At 47.1% G+C, this 22,379-nt stretch overlaps 1 protein-coding gene across 2 annotated transcripts in view; it reads left to right on the forward strand.

Moving 5' to 3' along the window:
• The first annotated feature begins 13,762 nt into the window (after positions 1-13,762).
• The window catches only part of SQOR (sulfide quinone oxidoreductase), a 99,006-nt gene continuing 90,389 nt past the window's right edge, over positions 13,763-22,379 (forward strand). Inside the window, exon 1 of one of the 2 annotated variants that reach the window (XM_083183970.1) lies at positions 13,763-13,905. The gene's annotated coding sequence lies outside the window, so the exon portion shown is untranslated. Of the gene's footprint in view, positions 13,906-13,973; positions 14,105-22,379 lie in introns of those variants that run through there. The other variant, XM_083183971.1, reaches the window with a different exon arrangement.

Below are 22,379 nucleotides of genomic sequence, written 5' to 3' on the forward strand. Positions count from 1 at the left end.
TCCAATGCTTATTAATTTGAAGCCCATCAAACATTTTCTATGTACTTCCAGTGACAGAAAGCCACTTAGAACATAACAGATGATGTTATTAACACCAATTTTAAACTCCTATGTGCAGATATTGAACTATTTGTGAATTGCACCTGTTGCATGAATTACTGCTCCAAATTGCATCCCAAAATGCAGTATGGGATCATGTTCAACGCCATGGCCCATAGGGTTGCTCAAGCTGGGTGCCACATTTGCTACAGAGATCCTAGCCTCTTCCCTCTCTTGCAACCCCAGCGACTTTCCTCAATCACCGTCTGATGCTGTCATGTGACCCTGTACTGCACAGGCACAGTCTAGAGCAGTGGTAGCCAACCCTAGCCCTCGAGAGCTACCAACAGTTCACATTTTCCAGACAACCTAGCTGCTGCACTCATTAATCACTGACACATTTTAAAAGATACACAGATGGAGCTAGTTAGCTCACTTGTGATTCTGTGAGGAGACCTGCAAAACATGCACTGTTGGTAGCTCTCGAGGACTAGGGTTGGCTACCCCAGGTCTAGAGCATCAGTACCTTGCGACGTGCTACATATCCAATAATAACGGTCCATACACACTGGGTGATTTTACCCAGCATGTATGGATAACAATGATGTGAATAATTGCCCAGTGCATACACAATGAGGTGATTTTTGCCCTTCTGATCGATTTTCCTGGGGTGGATGACTTTCCATAGCAGGACGCTATGAAAAGCCGTCCACCCCATCTGCTGGGGTGCCGGACGGGATCCCGACAGTCGTTTACCCGACGTCGGGATCCCGACTGTCGAAATGCCGACAGCCAGGTGCCCGACGGCCACCTGCTATTTTCCCTCATCTGGGTCCACGACCCCCATAGAGGGAGAATAGAATAGATGGCTCGCTTAGCGAGCCCGCAAGGGGCTTTTTTGCGCTTGCCATGCTGTCTGACGTCGGGATAATGACTGTCGGAGTCCCATACCACACCCATCTGCTGGTAATACCAGCAGATGAGTGGATAGGCCAGCGATCACCGCTCACTGCTGCCCTGTACACACTGGGCAACTTTAGAGGTAAAAGCAGCTCAATTGAGTCAACTGAGCCGCTTTCAGCTCAGTCGCCCAGTGTGTATGGGCCTTAAGACCGATCGGTCAATCTGGTTATCTCACAATGTGTAATGCCTTAAAATTACGGTACAGATCTGATGTACCTAGCATTAAAGCTAGACTTCAATAGAAATTTCAATATTTGTTTTTTTTAAATATATGAATGTGGTAACTGACTTATGTTTGATGAAAATTTAAAACAATAGTTTTAGAAATATTATGCTGTCAAACTATTAGGTAAAGGTATGTTTTTGCTACTTCACATGAAGAATAGTGTACAATAGCCATTGTGCAAGGTGAAAATAAAAACATTTACAAGCCCCAATATGGGTTTTTACATTTGAGAAGAAAAAAAATATTTGAAGATATGTTTCCTGCTCTTCTGGTTTCAGTGGTCACACAAATTATATGTGTAAAGAAAAACATATTTTGTGAAGGTGCCCATACACGGTGTGTTTTCACTGTACGATGCGCGCTCCCGCGGGCATCTCATCGCACAGTACAAAAAGTATTGTGCTGCACATTCTTTTTGTACTGCCCTTGTATCGCAAGCAAATTGCATGCGTTGCAGCCCATAAGGATCGCACCGTGTATGGGTACCTTAAGAATTGTTCCTTCCAATTTTATTTAAGGGCAGAAGCATAGTCGAACATTACTAGACTCTTTAGTACACAAGCTAGCATCAGCAGCTGCAGGCTCTTTCTATCAACTACAGCCACTAGAGGTCCTCATACAAACTCAAATTCAGTAACCCAGTGGTTCCCATACTTTAATGATTCATGGCACAATAGAGTCAGCTTTTATATGGTACTCTTAGGATAAAATTTTAATTCTGTAAATTGTGCCTAGCTGTCATCCTTAGGTTCAGTTATATGGTGATGTGCAGTTGTGCTTCTGTCCACATAGATTATGATGGCCATCCACTAGCACTGGTGTCCAGTGGCGTAAGTATGTCCCAGTTTCCCGAAGGCAAGATTAAAATTGGTACACACACACAGACACACACACTGCCTTATAGAAATATACACGTGTGTGTGTGTGTATTTTACAGAACAATCCAGAAACTATATCTAAATCTTTTACAGATTTATTAACAATATTATTTATTTTAAACAAACACATAGGTATGCAGTCATTCCCAGGATTAGAACCTGTAAGCTATCTCACTGGAGGCAGACACCTTACTGATAGAGCGTTTTGCTCCTGCATTGTTAGTATGCAGCTTCTAACTGTATAATTGTTAGTTCAAAACCTTTACTATTAGGCAGAGCTATGTAGTGTAATAACTTCATATAGCTACAATTCACAGGAGTCCTATGTATTAACAAAACCTGGAAAGTGACCCTAGGAAAGTGATACTAAATCTGTTTTTGGGAAACTGGTACAGCAAGAAGAGTAATGCTGTGTACACATGGGGGAGATAGGTGCTGTAATCGTTGGGAATATGGTCGCAGGCGACCATATTGCCAGTGATTGGGAGTGTGCCCCGGCGATAAATCGCCGGGTGCGCGCTCCCGTTTTCTGCCCCATTGTAATCGCTGGTCGCAGGAGCTTGCTCCTGCGACCAGCTAATTACCTCTGCGGCACCCCCAGCAGAGGTTCGTTTTCAACAGCGACCATCTCTGGTCGCTTGTTGAAAAAGAGACACTGAGCAATATATTGCTCAGCAATATATTGCTAGCAATATAACTCCCCCCTGTGTGTACGCACTTTTAATCATGACTGCTAAGTTTATTTACTAAGTGGAAAAGCCGTGTACTATGGAGGAGGTAATGAAAATATTTGCTGAACTGGCTGCTGGGCAGCAGTCTCAAATCTTGTTGCACGACAGCAAGCACAGATCCAGTTAATGTATGTTGCAATTACAGCGGGACAGTCGCGCTAATGATAGACTACCTCACTGTCTGTCCCACAGGGGGGGGGCAGTTGGGGTGAGTCGGGGCGATCACCAATGCAATGGTCTTCATCGCTGCTGTTAATCACTGATTATGTGCTGTGTGCATATCATCTCTACAGGGAGGGAGGCGGGGGCTGATCCCTGAAAAGATGAGAATGGGTGTTGTGGTGCTCGAACCCACCCCCTCCATCCATGGCTACTCTTTTCAAAGATGGGCAGGTACAAAAGATGTTACCAAAGCTTACCCAGCTTTGACAATGAGGCATTTTTGTACACATTCGAAATTACTGCTGTTCGTTTAATATTGTCAGAGGAAGAGTGGGCTGCCAGATTAGCTTCATGTCTCACAGGGGAGCCGCAGAGAGCATATAATGATTTGAGAGTGGCTGAGTCCAGCTCCTATCCTGTATTGAAAAAGACTATACTCAGCAGGGTTGGGACAGCAGGCCAAAGTAAAGCCCAGGAGTTCCATAATCTGAACCCTGGCTGAGCCTGCTATGGTTCAATTGACTGCAGCCTGATAAAAACTGCACAGCATGTGGTGTAAATGGTTGCTCTTGATCATGCTACACTAGTATTAGACCAGGTAGTTCAGCAATGGGCCCTACAGGCTGATCTTCAGACCTTTGAGAAGTTGGCAGTAGTAATCGAGAGGTACCTGACCCTTGGGAAACTGACTAAAACCAAGCAAGGGTTGCGCCGGTATCCAAGCCCAGAACCCAGGTGCCTGTAAGCAAATTTGATAAAACACCTACTGCTGTGTGTTTTGCGTGTGTTAAGTCCAGCCATAGGGCTATTTTACACGCTCCTGCCGGGCGGCGAAACCCCGCACGGCCAGGAAGCTGTGCCGCACACAGCAGTTTATAATGGTGGGGATGGCCACAGCCCGGCAGCCGTCCCTTCCAGTGGTGGGATCCGGTTGGCGTGGACGTCCTGTGTGAATGGACACATTTGTGTCCATTATTACCTTACGGTGTGCGGCACGGCTTCCTGGCCTTGTGGGGTTTCGCCGTCCGGCAGGAGCCAGAGCGTGTGAAATAACCCTTATGCACAGAGACTGTCCAAAGCAGGATTAGCCCATGGATTTTAGAGCAGGGAAGTCTACTTGACTGGTGGTCACTACAGCTGCTGAAAGCATTTCCTCAGCGGAAAGCACCCTGTTTCGACTGACCAGCGAGCAGACAGAAGCATCCCAGGAACTAAAATCTGCAGGATTCCGAAGTCTTGTGACTGTAAAACCTCCTTAGCCAGTGAACAGTGGGGGGACAATATGTATTGCAGACAGCACAGCCTCCAGGCATACTGCTGCTGCAGCTACTGAAAATCAATCACTGGGGCAGAGGGAGAAAGAAGACGGCCACTGCTGCTGTGCTGTAATAGGGAGGGAAGAGAAGGCACCCTCTAGAGCGAAACTACACATCCCAGCATGCTTTGCAATAGTTTTAGCATTCTCTAATAGCAAAACTGTGGCAACACATGCGAATGTGTAGGGGACTGAATGGGTCAGAATGAAGGCCATTATCTCAAACCATATCCGACCTGCTCTATTTCTCTTTCAATGGTCCTGATGACACAGCTCAACATTGGGATGTAGGAGGGTCCGTAGGAGCCAGGCACCTATCCTAAAGCTTTTGGAGGGTAGGCTCCTCCCTTCTGCATCCCAGACTCCTCAGTTTGTGTTAGGTGCCCACTGGAGTGGGTGCTATTCTAAAGGGCTGCCGGAGCAGCCGAAGGATTAGAGTTAGTTAGGATTTTTTTATTTTATTAACTTTTACACTAGCTAGGTAGGCACAGTGTGAGGATTCTCACTGAATCCTCACACTGACAGCGCAGCAGGAGCTGACAGAAGCGCGTCCTGTCAGCTCACTGCGCACAGGGGAGACACTGTCTGGTCTCCCTGTGCAGCGCTTACAGCTTCTATTAAGAAGCTGCCTGGGCTCCGGAGCGCTCTGAAACCGGCTTCACGCTAGGTGGGGATCATGGGGGACAGGCGCTCCGTGATGGCGGCGGCCATTTTCTGCGGAGCTTGCACACTGACCTCCTATATGAGAGGACAGCAGTGTTTTACAGGCATGTTCTAAGTGGTCCCCAGCGGAGGGGGAGTCACTGGAACTTGGAGATCCTGCACTGGGAGCGGCTGTCTGGGGGTGGTTGGCGCCAAAAGCCACGGACCCCGCAGCAGCAGGGACTTGGTCTCTTCCCTCACTCTGTTTTGCCGCCATTCGGAACGCTTGCAGCGGAGCTGAGCTGGCTGACAGATCCTGGCAGAGTGATTGGATTTCCTGGGCATCGTCTTCCCCACTGTGAAAGCGTCAGACAAATAAGTGACTGAGTACATTGGCTCTGTATAAAACGCCTGTACATTTTGCGCTGTGACTGTGTTATTTTTACATCATGTCTGAGCAACAGTCTGTGGCTTTGGGGGAGGGAGCCCTTAATGCATTGAGCGCTTGCAGTGTTTGTACACTGAATTTTGTCCCTGAGCAGATGGCCAGGGGGGCTTGTGTATTACTTGCGCTGCTGTGAGACCCATGGGGAGTGAACCCCAGAGGGTAGAGCAATCGGAACCTGCGTGGGCCAGTGCCCTGGGCAGGTCTGTCAATGCCTTAGTGCAATTACTGGACAGGCAGAGTGATGTGTTGGTATTTCCCCGAGACCTATGTCATCATCTCAGCAGTCCTCTGGCTCCTTGCCTCTGACCCAGGCAGATCCTAGCTTCTTACAGGTCATGCAGGATACTGCTAAGGGGATCAGCAGGTTTAATGATTTGTTAGACAAATTTGATGGTGACACTGTGGGGACCCCTAACAGGTCTTATTCAGTGCCATTGCTTGTTGCTGAAGAGGAGGGAGAGTATACAGACATTCCCTGGGATCAAGGCGATGATTCTGAGGATTCCTCGGCCTCAGGGGTGGAGGATTTGATTACTGCTGTTAAACAGGCTTTGAATTTGTCTGTGGAGGATAAAACTCCTGCAAAAGGTGTTTTTAAACGGCAGCGTAAGGAAACTGTTACCTTCCCTGCGGATGAAGGTTTACAGGAATTATTGGAAGGGGCTTGGAAAACGCCCGATAAAAGGCTGCAGATGCCAAAGAGATTTTTAAGTCTATACCCCATGCCTGAGGCTCATGCAGACCTCTGGGAAAAAGTTCCAGTGGTAGATGCTTCTGTGGCACGGCTATCTAAAGCCACTGTGCTACCTGTCCAGGGGGGGGGGGGGGGGGCAGCCTTTAAGGACCCTGTAGACAAGAAGCTAGAAGGTAACCTCAAGGCAATATTTGAAGGGGTGGGCTACACTTTACGCCCTCTTATAGCATCAGCCTGGGTCTCTAAGGCCATGATTGTGTGGGCCAATGACCTGTGTAAAATTTTACATGCTGATCAATTTGTGTTACTAATTGCTGAGAAGCTTAAAGCAGCTGCGGAGTATGTGCTTGAGGCTGAGGAGGAAGCTCTCAAAATGGCTTCCAGAGTTTCCACAGTGTCCGTCAATGCCAGGAGAGTGCTTTGGCTTAAAGCCTGGGAGGCGGATAACGAATCAAAAAAGGCCTTAGAAGCATTAGCTTTTAAAGGAAAGCTGTTGTTTGGTTCAGAGCTAGAAGAAATTATTAAGCAGGCCACGGGAGCCAAAAGTACTTTCCTGCCGGCTCCTGCAGCTAAGCAGGCCTCAAGGTTTTCTGCTTTTAGGCCGTCCTTTCGGCCCTCCCCTAGAGGGGGTGCGTCCTTTCGAGGACAGTCTTTTAGGGGAAAGTTTCAGTCCTCCAGGGGCAAGGCCCCAAAGTCTAAATTCGGTTCCTTTCATAAGAAACCGAGCACCAAAGGAGAGGACAAGCCCTCCGCATGACTACCTGGGGAATATTCCAGCAGTGGTCAAGGTGGGGGGGCGTCTGAGATGGTTCAGGGACGCGTGGGCATTGTTGGGCCAGGATTCCTGGGTGCTAGACATTGTATCCCAGGGTTACAAAATTCCCTTCAAAGGACTTCCTCCGAGAAGATTTATTCCTACACCACTGCCAAGGGAGTCTTGGCTCCGTGTTGCTCTTTTGGGGGCGGTTCAATCTCTCTTAGAGAAAGGTGTGGTTATCCCGGTCCCTCGAGCGGAGTGGAAGAAAGGCTTTTATTCCACTCTGTTTTTGGTGCCCAAGCCAGACGGGTCTTTCAGACCAATACTAAATCTAAAGTTCTTGAATCTACATCTGTGGGTAGACCATTTCAAAATGGAATCTCTACAGACTGTGCTGCTAAGCCTGGACCAGGGAGAATTTTTGGCATCCATGGATGTCCAGGACGCATATCTTCATGTGCCTATCCATCCGGAACATCAGGCTCTCTTGAGGTTTGTGATAGGAGACCTGCATTTGCAATTCCAGGCGTTTCCCTTCGGTCTGGCTACAGCGCCAAGGGTATTCACCAAAATAATGTCAGTAATGGCGGCGGTCCTCAGACTGAGGGGAATCACTGTGATTCCATATTTGGACGACCTGCTGTTCACAGCAGAGTCGGCGGAAAGGTTGCAGAGTCACTTGGCAGAAGCCATCAAGTTTTTGCAGGCTCACGGTTGGCTTTTAAATTTACAAAAGTCTCAGTTGGTGCCGTCACAGAGACTCCAGTTCCTGGGAGTTGTCCTGGATATCCATCTACATCAGGTATTCTTACCAGAGACAAAGGCCAGGGAGCTGGCCTCCCTGGTTCGGGAGATCCTCGGGTCTCAGAGCCCATCGGTTTGGAGGTGTCTCAAACTGTTGGGGAAAATGGTGGCGTCTTTCGAGACGCTACAGTTCGCCAGGTTCCACTCTTGAGTGTTCCAGTGGAACATCCTGACATCTTGGTCAGGGAATACTCAGACCATGAAGTCAGAGCACATAGTGTTGTCTCCAGAAACACGGTCTTCCCTGCAATGGTGGATGGAGGTGGATTCCCTTCAGTGGGGTCGGTCTCTGCAGTCCTGGGACTGGCTGGTAGTCACTACCGACGCCAGACTCAGGGGCTGGGGGGCAGTGGTTTTGGACCTGCGCCTTCAGGGCTTATGGACCTCGGAGGAGTCTGCCTTGCCGATCAATATCCTGGAACTGCGGGCTGTGTGGAAAGTGATATCTCTGGCAGGAGAAAGATTGCAGGGTCTTCCTTTGAGGATTCAGACCGACAACGCCACGGCTGTGGCGTACCTGACTCATCAGGGAGGCACACGCAGCAAGCTGGCCATGTGGGAGGTTTCCTGGATCTTCTTGTGGGTAGAACAGAATGTTCCAGCGTTGTCAGCGATATTCATCCCAGGGGTGGAGAATATCGAGGCCGATTTCCTGAGCAGGGAGGAGCTGCTGGAAGGGGAATGGAGCCTGAACCCACAGGTTTTTCATCAGATTACACTGAAGTGGGGAACTCCGGAGGTGGACCTGATGGCATCGAGGCTCAATCATCAGGTGCCCAGGTTCTATGCCAGGACGAGAGATCCACGAGCCGGAGCAGTGGATGTAATGACTATCCCCTGGGAGGGGAATCTGCTTTATGTCTTCCCGCCTTTTCCAATGCTGGCGAGGGTATTGAAAAGAGTCCAGTCCCAAGGAATTCCGGTGATTCTAGTGGCCCCAGATTGGCCAAGGAGGTCCTGGTACTCGAGGCTTCAGAGATTGTCTGTGGACTCGTGGCGTCTACCTCTGAGGTCAGACCTGTTAAGCCAAGGGCCGTTCTTACACCTGGATTCAGCTCGACTAAATTTGACGGCTTGGCTATTGAGACCACCATCTTGAAGAATAAGGGGTTCTCGGAGGCGGTGATTAACACCATGGTTAAAGCTAGGAAGTCAGTGTCTTCGGCTAACTATTATAGGGTCTGGAAGACCTATATTAGATGGTGTGAAAGGCAGAGGTCGCACACATCGCGATTTTGACTTTCTAAATTGCTGGAGTTTTTGCAGGATGGCTTCTCATCGGGGTTAAGCCTTCAGTCACTCAAGGTACAGATATCGGCCTTGTCAATTTATTTCCAGAAAAGGATAGCTTTGCTACCGGAGGTGCAAACTTTCCTGCAAGGGGTTTCACGATTGAAACCCCCCTACAAGCAACCAGTGGCTCCATGGGATTTATCGCTGGTACTGGAGTGTCTTCAAAAGGCGCCTTTTGAGCCACTGAGGTCGGCTGACCTTAAGTTTCTTACATGGAAGCTTGTATTTTTGTTGGCTTTTGCGTCAGCAAAGAGAGTATCAGAGTTGGGAGCGTTGTCATGCAAGTCTCCTTTTCTTATTTTTCATGATGACAGGGCTGTTCTTCGAACAGTACCCCAATTTTGCCAAAAGTAGTCTCTGCTTTTCATTTAAATCAGGAGATAGTTCTGCCTGTGTTTCAACCCCCAGAGGGTTCAAGAAAAAGGGACAAATTGAGGAATTTGGATGTTGTGCACGCCTTGCGCATTTATGTGGACAGGGTGAAGGGTGTCAGGAAGACTGACACTCTGCTAGTCTTGTATGATGTGCACAAGATTGGTTGGCCTGCTTCTAAGCAGACCATTGCTAGGTGGTTGCGTTCTGTTATTGCCTTTGCATATACTAAGGTTGGTAGGCCTGTGCCGGCCAGGATTAATGCGCATAATACCAGGTCGGTCGCCACCTCTTGGGCGGTTCGACATGGGGCAACAGCTGAGCAGGTTTGCAGGGCCGCCACTTGGTCATCTGTTCACACGTTTGCCAAATTCTATAGGTTCCATGAGTTCGCGTCGGAGGACGCATCATTCGGGCGAGCAGTGATGAGAGCTGCAGAACTGAGCGTACCCACCCAAAGGACCGGCTCTGGAACGTCCCAATGTTGAGCTGTGTCACCAGGACCATTGAAAGAGAAAAAGGGATTTTTGTAAGAACTTACCATTCGAATCCCTTTCTCTGATATGGTCCTGGTGACACAGCGATCCCTCCCTTACGCTCAGTAAGTATGCCAGTGTTCATGATGTTTCATGTTATATATGGTTGAAAAGATAATTTTGAAATTGTGCATATAATATGTGCAGGCGTTTGTACTGAGTTAATGTATTCCAGTGGCTTTGAAAGATTGAACTGAGGAGTCTGGGATGCAGAAGGGAGGAGCCTACCCTCCAAAAGCTTTAGGATAGGTGCCTGGCTCCTACGGACCTTCCTACATCCCAGTGTTGAGCTGTGTCACCAGGACCATATCAGAGAAAGGGATTCGAACGGTAAGTTCTTACAAAAATCCCTTTTTTCCCAGACTGTATCCAACCCACACTGTGTCTGATGTGCACTGTATCTAACCCATACTATATCCTGAACTGTATCCAACGCACACTTTAACCAACACTATGGAGGTTATTCTGGTTGCCATGCAGCTTTGCGTATGATTTTAACAACTGGATGTTTAGCATAAACATCCATTCGCAGCTCACATGCGTGGAGGAAATAATTTGATGATTGTTGACCATTGAATGATTTCTACAGTGCTCCCAAATGTAAGACCTATCTGGTGTCTACCATTTATAAGTGCCCTGTGCAGGAAGCAGCCAGGCAGATCCTTTTAGATATAAGACGTCAGCATAAGACATCCACTGATGTCAGCTGCCTACCCCTGCAATTGTGTGAGGTCGCTGAGGGAGGTTCTGGCTAAGCACTGTGACTTGGCAGCGTGACCGGCGTGCAGCCCACTGTAGGGACTAGTGTCTGGAAAGGGTGAAGGTCAAAGCAAGGCTTTGCCAGGGGTCCAAAATGGGACTAGCAGGTGACGGAGCTGCCATCACTGAGCCGCCGGGCCATCGGCGAAATGATGGTCACGCCTTATATCTTTTTAGGGCTATTTCACATGCTTCGGTTTCTCCTGGATGGCAAAAAGCTAAAAATTGTCCAGCTTTTTTCCTGATTACCTATGATGTCAGTTTGGTGGCAGAGATAGCTAAAACAGCACTCCAAAATACACGTATATGTTAGGACGACCTATGTGAAAGGAACCATAATTTGTCACTATTAATAACAATTGTACCCTTCTGGATTTTTGCCATCCGGGAAATTGTGTGGAATAGTCCAACGGGCTTGTTGTCCGATGTTCTGGTGGCAGGGAGACGCATAAACATTAATGCTGCTCTCCAGGGCTCTCACGGGTGTTGGGGGATGAAAGAACTGGCCAACTGCCCATCAGGTCTAGCTGTGGGATGATGAAGGGCAGGGAGCTGCCGGGGAGCTCCATGAGCCGGTGGCCATGCAGGAAGGAATGGCAACCACTGGACGTCAACATGTTACTTTCTATATTTTTATTTTTTTTTATACTTTTTATTAAAGGATTTTTTATACAATTAGGTGATCAAAGCCATTCTTATGATTTATAACATAGTATTACATCAGTCGGACAATGAAATACAAAAAAAAAATGGTTTACCCATTCCATGTTTGTCAAATATAGTCATCACAGCGTCAATCAGGTATAGATCTTGTATCACAATAAAAAAAACAGTAGTAGATTTTTGATGCAAATAGAGTATAGCCCGATACACATGATATATAACTTGTATCCTTAAACTTTTCCAAAGAAGAAAATTTAGGGGAAAGATGAAAACAAGACATTAGACAATAGACATGAAACATAAGGGATGAGAGTGTGGGGGTTAGAAAGTTAATGCCCCATCATTTCTCTCATCCTATCCCAACGTACATACAAATATTTATTTATTTATAGTTACATTACTTAAAGTTAGATAATTAGGTATTTTTATCCCATTAAAACTTACTTAACTATATAACTATAATTTCTTGCAATAATAAACTGCAACCTCAACTGGTTTGTTGGGAAGACCTCGAGGCTCAAGCTGTCCTTGCTTGGTCACAACATAGTGAATTAAAGCATAATATTTCCTAAACTAGCACACCTACTGCAGATGCTACTGTACCAATTACACTTTGCAAAGCTGTTGTTATATTGAACTCAAATCTTCTCTATATTTATATTGCGTTATCTCAAACCTAGGGGTAAATTTACTATTCTAAAAATCAAAAGAGATTGTGTTGCCTCAGATTCATAGAAAAAGACAGAATCCAAGACGTGATTCTATTTCTTTCGGACAGGGCTGAATTCGGCCCCGTTCCGATGTTTGGGACCCTGCGCATGCACATAGTATTATGCGCATGTGCAGCTCACCTGTGCAAACGGCTTCATGACTTGCATAGTCGCCGAGTCGTTTGCAAGGATCTGGGCAGGCCCAGGGCGGAAGGTGGTGACGAGTCGAAGGTCAACCATGCCAACGCCCAGCATTTTATGGGCGTTCCCATGGGTACACATCCTGTCTTCGTTACGGCGCTCGCCAATAAAAGTCCGTTCCCACTGACTTCTCTTTGTGTAGCCAGGAGAAATAGTATGATGGTCGGCAACCATCAAATGATTTCTCCTGCAGTGGAGGCATGCGAGGGGATGAGGTGGCGTGCCTCAGACACGTGGTAAGCTGCGATCATCGCAGCTTACCAAGCATTGTGTTAGGCATTGTGTAGGATTGTGCTAGGCCGCAGGTTGCTTAAGATTGTGCTAGGCCGCAGGCTGCGCAGGATTGTGTAGGCCGCAGGTTGCGCCAGCCTGCGCTAGGCCGCAGGTTGCGCCAGCCTGCGCTATGGCGTAGGTACCATGGTGTTAAGCCACTGGTGAGGTTGCATTGCCCTGCCCTGCCCTAGGGATCAGGAGGTTGTGTGTGTTCATTCACAGGTGCTGGTACCAGCATTGTACCCGAGTCAGAGGGACCGGTAGACGGCCGGTGAGTATAAGCTGTGTTGTGTCTCTTCGTTGTGTTGTTTGTGCTCCTTCCCCTCCCCGGAGCGTTTCTCCACACGAGTTACACCCGCCGTGTTCCACAAGTGGGTGTAACCAGTCTGAGGCCAGTAGTGCCTGTGATGACCATCCCCTCCCTTCCATAGTGGGATTCTCCTCCCCCATTCCTCCCACAGGTGGCATCGCATCGGGAGCTAGTGGAGCAAGAGTGAAGCACCGGGACCATCATAGTCCCGAAAGGTGGGGGGGGGTTGCTAGCGACCAGCCGAGGGGGGGGGGGGGTGCTAGCGACCAGGCGGGGGGGGGGGGGTTGCTAGCTTACCCTGCTTCGGCGACCTGCTAGCTGTCACCATACACTGCATCTGTCATGGCCGGTGACATGATGGCAGGGCTGCGGCCATCGTCAGACTGTGGTCAAAACCGCAGCCGGCCTCGGTCATATTTTGTATGGGTAGGACAGCCAGGCAGCGTCACAGGAGGGGGAAGCGGCGGCACGGCCCTGGGGGGTATAGCAGACAAATGTGGTCCGGTTTCCCGGTGGCCCAATCCGCCCCTGGTTAGGCGGTATGCACAAGATGCTCATGGCCAGAAATATAGTTCTCCAATACCCTGGAACAACTACACATATAATCAAATTGAATTAATCTACTGAGTATTAAGAGTCTTTTTCAGTTACTGTCAACTGTACAAACTACATTTGTTTTCTTTTGGAGCCAATGAACACACCATAAGAATTCCATTCTTTACAGAAACTGGCTTTTTCGTCACGCATTGCATTCGCCTATACTTTGCTGATCACATCTTAATTGACAATTAATTATTGTATATCAGATTAATCTGTATGCATATGGAGCTGGGAATGACTGATTTCAGAGGCTATTGTTTAATATCGCTTCTGATTAGATTACTACATTGAACTTCTATCTACAGTATGTCAGGCCTGCGTGTACAGCCCCAGTGCTGGGCGAGTCCCTCCCCGGGCAGCAGCCAATCAGCCCCGGCAATATCAGGAGGCAGTAACTGGAGGGGCTCCGGGGTGTGGCCAGGCTGAGGCTGAGCTCCGGAGAGTGTGATGATGAGTGTAGTTAGTAGTGTGACAGTCTCAGACTGTGTCCTGTCCCTGTGCTGTCTGGTCGCCTGAGACACGCCCAAAGGTGAGATTGTTGTGTTACAGTATGTGCAGGGCATAGTGAGACAGCCATTAGTGACAACAGGTGTCAGTCTGATGTACAAACAGAATATAGGAACAGCATGTCGTGCAGTGTGCAGGGTGGAAATTGATTCCTGTTTACTTTCTCATAGTATCTTTGCATTAATCTAGATGACAGGCTGGGTTGCTGTAGTAGAATACTGGTAAGGTGCTGTGTTGCTGAAGGGTTTATTGCATACAACTTTACAAGTACAATCAATATATTCCACATGATTATGTTCTATGTAAGAGGTGTGTCATTTTGTGCTCTTCAATTGTTGTGGAATTATAGTGGCTGGCATGGCATGCTTGTATGTATGTATGTATAGTTCCATGTCAAGCTTTTGGCTAAACCTTATAGATTAGTCTGTTACCAACTATATTATTAAGTTGTGTGGAAGATAAAGGGACAGTTGTGTTATAGACTTGCATGCAATGGCGAGATTCCAAAACATCTACCTTTTTAAATGATTGTCAAGAAACATTGTCCGGACTCGCTGGATGCCTGCAAGTCGCAACACAGGCTACTACATTTACAGTGTTTATTCCATGGTTGCCTACCTGACCCTCTAACTCAGGGGTGTCAAACTCAAATTCATCGGGGGCCGCATCAGCAGTTTGGTCACCCTCAAAGGGCCGGTTGTATCTGTAGGTCCCCCTGTATAATTATAATGCCATGACACCACAGGCTGCTCCCCCTGTATAATATAAAATGAATGCCATGACACCACAGGCTGCTCCCCCTGTATAATAATAATAATGCCATGACACCACAGACTGCTCCCCCTGTATAATATAATAAAAGTAATGCCATGACACATAAATGATTATACAGGAGGAGCAGCCTGTGGTGTCATGGCATTATTATTATTATACATGGGGACACCTCAGGAAACAGCAGATATATATATTTTTTTATTGTGAGTGTGATCCTCATCCTCACTTACTGTTTCTCCGTCTGTCCTGCAGCTGCTGCGGCTTCCAGCTTTTCTTCACTGCTTGCTGCGGCCACACTGTCCCCGACTCCCGGTCCAGCTTCCCTGCCTGCTCCTACTTCTCTACAGACGTATGGGCGGGCGGCGTCATCGTCATGACGTCCCCACCCAGTGTCTGTCACTGCTGGGCATCAGAGGGAACAGGCGGCCGGGCCCTCCTCCACGTAGCCGTGGAGGCCAGCGGCCATGTTTCTGTATCCGCAAACATATGTGCCTACAGGAACATGGCCGCCGACAGTGGAGGAACAGGTAAGGCAGCCGCGGACGTGGACGCGGCCCGCAGCACTCCTGTTTTAGACACACTGCCCCTGCGTGCTATCTCCTCGCGCGGGCCACATGACGAGGTCTGGCGGGCCTTGTGTTTGACACCCGTGCTCTAACTCATGGAGAAAATGCTCTGTTCCTGGACTTCCCTGGTACTGTATGATTGCCATCACCTGTGGTGAAACACCTTTCTCCCCACAGTTGCTGGCAATCATACATTACCAGGAACAGAGCATTTTCTCCCTGAAGGAGAGGGTCAGGTAGGCAACCATGGTTTATCCTCTACTATGGCAAGTTTGTGTTACAGGCTAAATGGTAGAAAGACAGTGAATAGGTTGACACAAGGTCAACATAAAAGGTTGCCACAAGTAAAATGTTGAAATAGTCAACAAGAGTTTTTTTGGGGTTTAAAATTATACATTTCATCACGTGTACCCCAAATTAGTTTACCACGGTCCCTTACTTTGCGCACGATGCTTCCGGACAGTCTGCACTCTGTACACCTTTTCAAATATGGACCATCGCCTTGCCTGCTGTTTGCTTGAATTGACTTTTTGTATATGTCGACATTGTTCATGTTGACCATTTGGTAACAACCTATTGACAGTCTACTTTGACACTGTCTACCTATCAACCGCATCACCCCCGTCATTTATGGTGCTTAACTAAAAAAAAAAAATACAGTTGCTGGGTATTCTGTGGTGCCAGACTATTACACAGAGTATTTCTGAAGCTATTTAACTAGTTCTGTCTGTTTAATCACCCAGTGGCAAATGCAGGATTTAGAGGGTGGTCAAATGTAATCCAAAATCTCCCAATCTGCAGGGCATTGGAGTAAGGGCCTGATTGGTGTTCGCAGCTTGCCAAGCAAACCAATCAGCAGAAACGCCGCCCTGCAGTATCCCCCCCCCCTCACATCCCCAATAACATGCGAGGGGATGTGTAATGAAGACACATCCCCTCGCATGTCTCCGCTGCAGGAGAAATCAGTTGATCAGTGATCCCCGTCCTTCCCTTCCTCCCAGCAACGGCCCTGTAAGTGTGTAACTGGCCGTCATTGCTGGGGTCTGCTTATGCGCAAATACATGCTTATGCATATGCAGACCCCCAAACATCGGCCCGGGGCCAAATTAATTAGAATCACCCCATAAGTATGGGAGACGGGGGAATGGTAACAGCCCTAAAAATTGGTCTTGTAATACACTGGATACGGTATTAATATTTAACATTACAGATGGTCTATAGCAGGGGTCCTCAAACTATTTTGCTCAGACAATATAAATAATGACAGGACCCCAGCAAGTTACTGCAGAAGGTCATCACATGTGTGGTCAGCAGACCGCACATACATGGCAGCATTGTGGAGGCACAAAATAATTTGAGTCTAAAATAACACACAATTCGGTACTCTTTACCTAGCACGGCGCCCACGATTTTGATCGTGGGCATCGCAGGTAAAAAAATCACGGGCATCGCGGCCATTGAATGCACTAAAAATCGGGTGCGACGCGACCGACGCGATGCCCGCGATTTCCCATAGGGAACAATGTTAAATTTCTCAATTGACCCGATTTTACTGTTCAATGCCTCAATTGACCCGATTTTTCCATAGGAAACAATGTTAAATGGCCCACAGAGGCCAAATAGCCACCCTGAAGTGTGAAATGGCCCCCACAATTGTTTACGCCACCCCACGATCAACGTCAACCTGAAGCGTGGCGAGCGCAGCGGTACGCGTCCTACGACCTTTTCATGCCCCCACTATCCACGTCGGCGTGGAGTTGAGAATAGAATAGTGTGGCGAGCGGACGCGGATACCTTCACAGGTAAACGCGTCCCTTCGCGGGCTTCACAGGTATCCGCGTCCCCTCGCGGGGCTCGCTGCACTCGCCACACTATTCTATTCTCAACTCCACGTGGACAGTGGGGGTGTGAAAAGGTCGTAGGACGCGTACCGCCGCCCCTCGCGGGCTCGCTGCGCTCGCCACGCTTCGGGTTCACGTTGATCGTGGGGTGGCGTTAACAATTGTGGGGGCCATTTCACACTTCAAGGCGCCTATTTGGCCTCTGTGGGCCATTTAACATTGTTTCCTATGGAAAAATCGTGTCAATTGAGGCATTGAACAGTAAAATCGGGTCAATTGAGAAATTTAACATTGTTCCCTATGGGAAATCGCGGGCATCGCGTCGGTCGCGTCGCACCCGATTTTTAAGTGCATTCAATGCCCGCGATGGGCGCCGTGCTAGGTAAAGAGTACCCACAATTCAATAGATTTTTCAGACTCCTTGAATCACTAATGCTGTGTACACATGGAGCAATATGATCGCTGGCAATATATTGCTAAGCAATCATATTGCTCAGTGTCTTGTTTTCATCAGCAACCAGAGATGGTCACTGATGAAAATGTCACACTGCCGGGAGAAGAGCCAGGGGAAGTCGCTGGTCGGAGGAGCAAGCTCCTCTGACCAGCGTCCATAAGGGGCTGAAAGCGGGAGCGCGCACCCGGTGATTTATCACACTCCAACCACTATCAGCTCAGCGACCATATTGCCAGCGACTATATCCCGTGTGTACGCACCTTGACTGAGATTAGAAAAGTCATCAACCTGGTGGTTGGCAACCTGGAGTCGTGACTCCATGCTGAGAAGGTCAGGACCCACAGTTTGAGAACCACTGGTCTGTAGTATAGGCTGTTACAAACATTTAAATAAGAGAAGTGGTCCGGAAATGTTTAAGCATATCATAATAAATAAATACACAAACATAATAGAACCAGTACTGCACTTTATATGCTGACAATGTCCCTCTTCATTAAAGGCACCTGTCTCTTCCTCCTGGCAGCTACTCTCTGGCCCATTGCAATGTTTGAGGGCTCAGATCCACAGATACTGTAAATGTGGTAGAAGAAGCTGGTACACTGGGCATGTGCAGCAGCTCTGCTCTGTCCCTTAAATTGCCTGATGTGGTGGCAGAATGTTTTTGAACTGTGGGAGAAAACCAGAACATTGTAGATGGAACTTTTTGCACTGCAAACACATGCAAATGTCATACAGCAGAGTAAAAAGCAGGAGTGTGCAACTGGTGTCAATGCGCATGTCAAAAGGCTGTTCATGTCATGGGTAGTTTGCAATATTGTGTAGTCTATGGCCCCATACATTAGTCCGACTTCTCCTAGGGCATCCCCCGCCCGCTGAAGTCCCACGCATGTCTCCCTCCTGCAGCTCCCAGGGGACTGCATACGATAAATCCATGCGATTTTATCATATGCAAAACTTGGCACATCAGGTGCCTAATCGTGTGTCCCCCTCCCAGGGAGCTACAGGGGAAATCCGGTCCGACTTGTCCCTAGGACAAGTCGGGTGAAATCGTGCCCAAATCGCATAGTGTATGGGGGCCTTTAGCATCAGCGCCTCATCAGGGACCACCTTTGAACGGTCACCAGCTGGGACTGATCTACATAGCTGTTAAATATAACCTTGTCACATCTCCATGGATATGATTTGTCTGTCAATCAACTGGAAATAGGATACCAAGAACATTTTTGAATTTGGGTGTGCTTCCAAGGTCGACAGGGAAAATGTGATATAAGGTTGACATGTGAAAAAGAATTTCACAAAGAAAAAGGTTGATACATGAAAAGGTCGACATGTGTTTGGGTGTACTGTAGATTTAACTGTATGATACCCAAGTAGTGTACCACGTCCCCTCACATGACTTGCTCTGCTCGCCATGCTTTGGGCAAGGTGCCTTGTTCCATTACTGCTGTTAACACAGATTATCCACATAGATGGTAAATTATAAAAAAAATTTAAACAATCCCCCCAAAAATCTGCATCCACCATTGTCAAGTCAACTATTACAACCTTTTGACCATGTCAACCGTATGGTGTTGACATTGACTGCTGACCTACCACTTGGATACCTTTTGATTTTTGTTGGTGGCTTCACATGTTATATCAGGGCTGGGCAACACCGGCCCTCCAGATGTTAGTGAACTACACATCCCAGGATGCTTTGCATTAGTTTTGCTATGTGGCCATGCTGAAACTGATGCAAGGCATGCTGGGATGTGTAGTTCATCAACATCTGGAGGGCCGGTGTTGCCCAGCCCTGTGTTATATTCTGGTATGAGATCCTTTTAAAGACTATGCAACAGTGAAATATAATGTTAGAAGTACTTGCTAATGAGCCAACGTATGTATGTATGTATGTATCTATCTATGAAGAACATTAAGTAGAATTAGCTGGACAGAATAAACGTTTTGTTGGCAGTGCTGTAACTTTGATCTGACTAGCAAATTATTTAATTGCATCACATGTAGTAATCCATTATTGCAATGTTGAACTTTTGCAATAACTACTGTTGCAATAGACTCCTACTTCCTTATTAGAGCTTGGGCTGTTTACAAGCACACACCCGTCCACCATCGGACGGGAGTTCTAGGAAAGCATAAAATACTACTTTCTCCCCACTACAATGGGCCGTTACGCACAAACAAAAGTTGGAAACCTCTGGTGATCCTCTGCCAAACCACATTACAATCCATTTTTGTAAAGGACAGACATACTTTTCCCCAAGTAATCTATAAAAAAACAATCAGTTTGCATGGGAAAAGTTTAATGTGCCATTTACTCATCCCTCATTGTATACTTTACTAGGTACACCTTCTGTTCCATGCAAATATTTCAACAGCCAATTGTGAGCTTTAAACCAGTTGTAAGTCAGTGCTTTACAGCATGCAGTTTTGTACAAGAGGTACCAAGCAATGAGGTTTGAATATGTCAGAAGTTTATGATTTCCTGGCATTTTTACAGACAGCTTTCTCCAGGTTTATAGAGAATGGCGCCTTAAACAATAAACCATTAAGTGAGCTGCAGTTCTGTGGGTAAAAACATCTTGTTATTTAGAGGGAAGAATCACCAGCTTGGGTCAAGGTGACAGGAAGGTAAAAGTATCCCATATAACCAAGTGTTCCGGAAGAGCAGGGGCGTAGCCAGAACTTGGTGTACCCCATAGGGGCCCTAGTTAATTTTATGACCCATAGTAGTGCCCCAGTTCATAGTATCTCACATTGCCTGCAGGAATGGCTATGAGACCCCATGTGACAGTGGAGTTTCCTGAGGTGGGGGCTAGGTGTGAGTGCCGTTTGCAGACCTTAAAATACATGACTCGCACAAGAAAAATTGTTCATTATCTTGGAATGAGACCAGACTAGGACCTGTCTGCTAGGATGATCCAGTACCTGGAGAGATTCCACTTCATCCCACTATCTCCTGTTTGCATAATTGGATCGGTGGTGTAGGAAGTCAGCAGGTAAAGTGGTAAAGCTGTGTACACAAGGTGGCGATAGGGGCTGAAATCGCTGGGAATATGGTCGATAAATTGCCGGGTGCGTGCTCCCGTTTTCAGCCCCGATCTAATCGCTGGTCGCAGGAGCTTGCTCCTGTGACCAGCTGATTACCTCTGCGGCACCTCAACAGAGGTTCCCCTTCATCAGCGACCATCTCTGGTCGCTGATGAAAAGGAGAAACTGAGCAATATTTTGCTGAGCAATATATCTCCCCCGTGTGTACGGGGTTTTAGACTGATGTCAGTGGTATAAATCCCAAACAGGGTTGAAATGAGTGGTACAGTCCAGGTTTTGGTATGCTTGTAGGGATCTGGTACTAGGCCATTCCCATACTACACACCAGGTTAATCAACTCCTGAGCTGAGAGATCAGGTGGAGTTCTGGAGTTTATTAATATATGAAGCTGCCTGTGGGCATTGTTGTGGATTGATTCTGCACTGATCACTAGCTCCCATTCACTATCACAGGACTTTCATTGGGCTGCTCCCATCCTATGGAATGCCCTTCCACGCACAATAAGACTCTCCACTAGCCTCTGAACTTTCAAGTGTTCCCTGAAAACACACCTCTTCAGGCAAGCCTATGATATTTAAGTTCTACACGCATAACCCTCTGAGGCACTTGTGTATTCTATAGCTTCCCTTCTGGACTTGTAACTTGGTGGGACTGCTATGCTATTACTGGTGCCTGTCCTTGTGTTTCCCTCCTATATCCCTATAGATTGTAAGCTTGCAGCAGGGCCCTCTAACCTCCCAAGAATCTGCTGCGCTATATAAGTAAATATATAAATAAATAATAATAATTGTAGTGCCCCTTGTTAGCAATGGATATGGATCATAAGGTCAACAGTCAATAGTGAGACCACTACTGGTCAACAGTCAATATGTCGACACACAAGGTCAACATGGTCTAGTTTGACATTGACAAAAGGTCGACATGGAAAAGGTTGATACAGGTTTTTCACGGTTTTGTTGTTTATGTTGACATGGACACCATATAAGTGTACTGTGTCCCCTCGCATGGCCTGCTGCTCTCACCATGCTTTGGGCATTGAGAAGTAAAATTATATATGTACTGGGCGACTGAGCTGAAAGCCGCTCGGTTTACTCGTTTGAGCAGCTTTCAGCTTGAAAGCCGCCCAGTGTGTACAGGGCAGCGGTGAGCGGTGATGCACGCTCCTGCATCATCACCGGCCTGGACACTCATCTGCTGGCATTACCAGCAGATGAACGAAGGCGTGGACGGCTTTCCATAACACCCTGCTATGGAAAATCGGCAAATCGGGCAAAAATGCTTCTTGTATATACACTGAGCGTTTTTCAGCCCAGCGATTTTTCTCCATCATTGTTGTCCATACACGCTGGGTATAATCGCCCAGCGTGTATGGACTTTAAGAAAAAGTTTGTTAAAAAAGAAAATCTTTAAAAACTCGTGACCCTATTTTATGTGTCGAACATGCAATTAATAGACGCAGAGGCATATACAACCTGGATATATTTTATTGACAAAAATTAGGCTTCAATACTAGTAGAGCAGTGTTTAAATGGCACAGTCTACCCTTAATATTGTTGCTGTGTGCATCCCTTATGGCTTCCTGATATTATGTAAATGCAGTCAGACCTTATAGAACATAATGGAGGAAATGAAACCATAAGATCCCAATAATCATATTTTGCCACAATTCCCTTATGGCTTCCTGAATGTCGATGGACTTGAAAATGTAATTAGACCTGTAACCACAGTAATTATCCTGTGTTTTATGTATGTTATATCATTAATATAATTTTTTTAAATTGGTATTTTATTAAATAAATAATACATTTACAGT

The sequence above is a fragment of the Crinia signifera genome, chromosome 4, assembly GCF_055691185.1.
Source record: "Crinia signifera chromosome 4, ASM5569118v1, whole genome shotgun sequence".
Classification (NCBI taxonomy): Eukaryota; Metazoa; Chordata; class Amphibia; order Anura; family Myobatrachidae; genus Crinia; species Crinia signifera.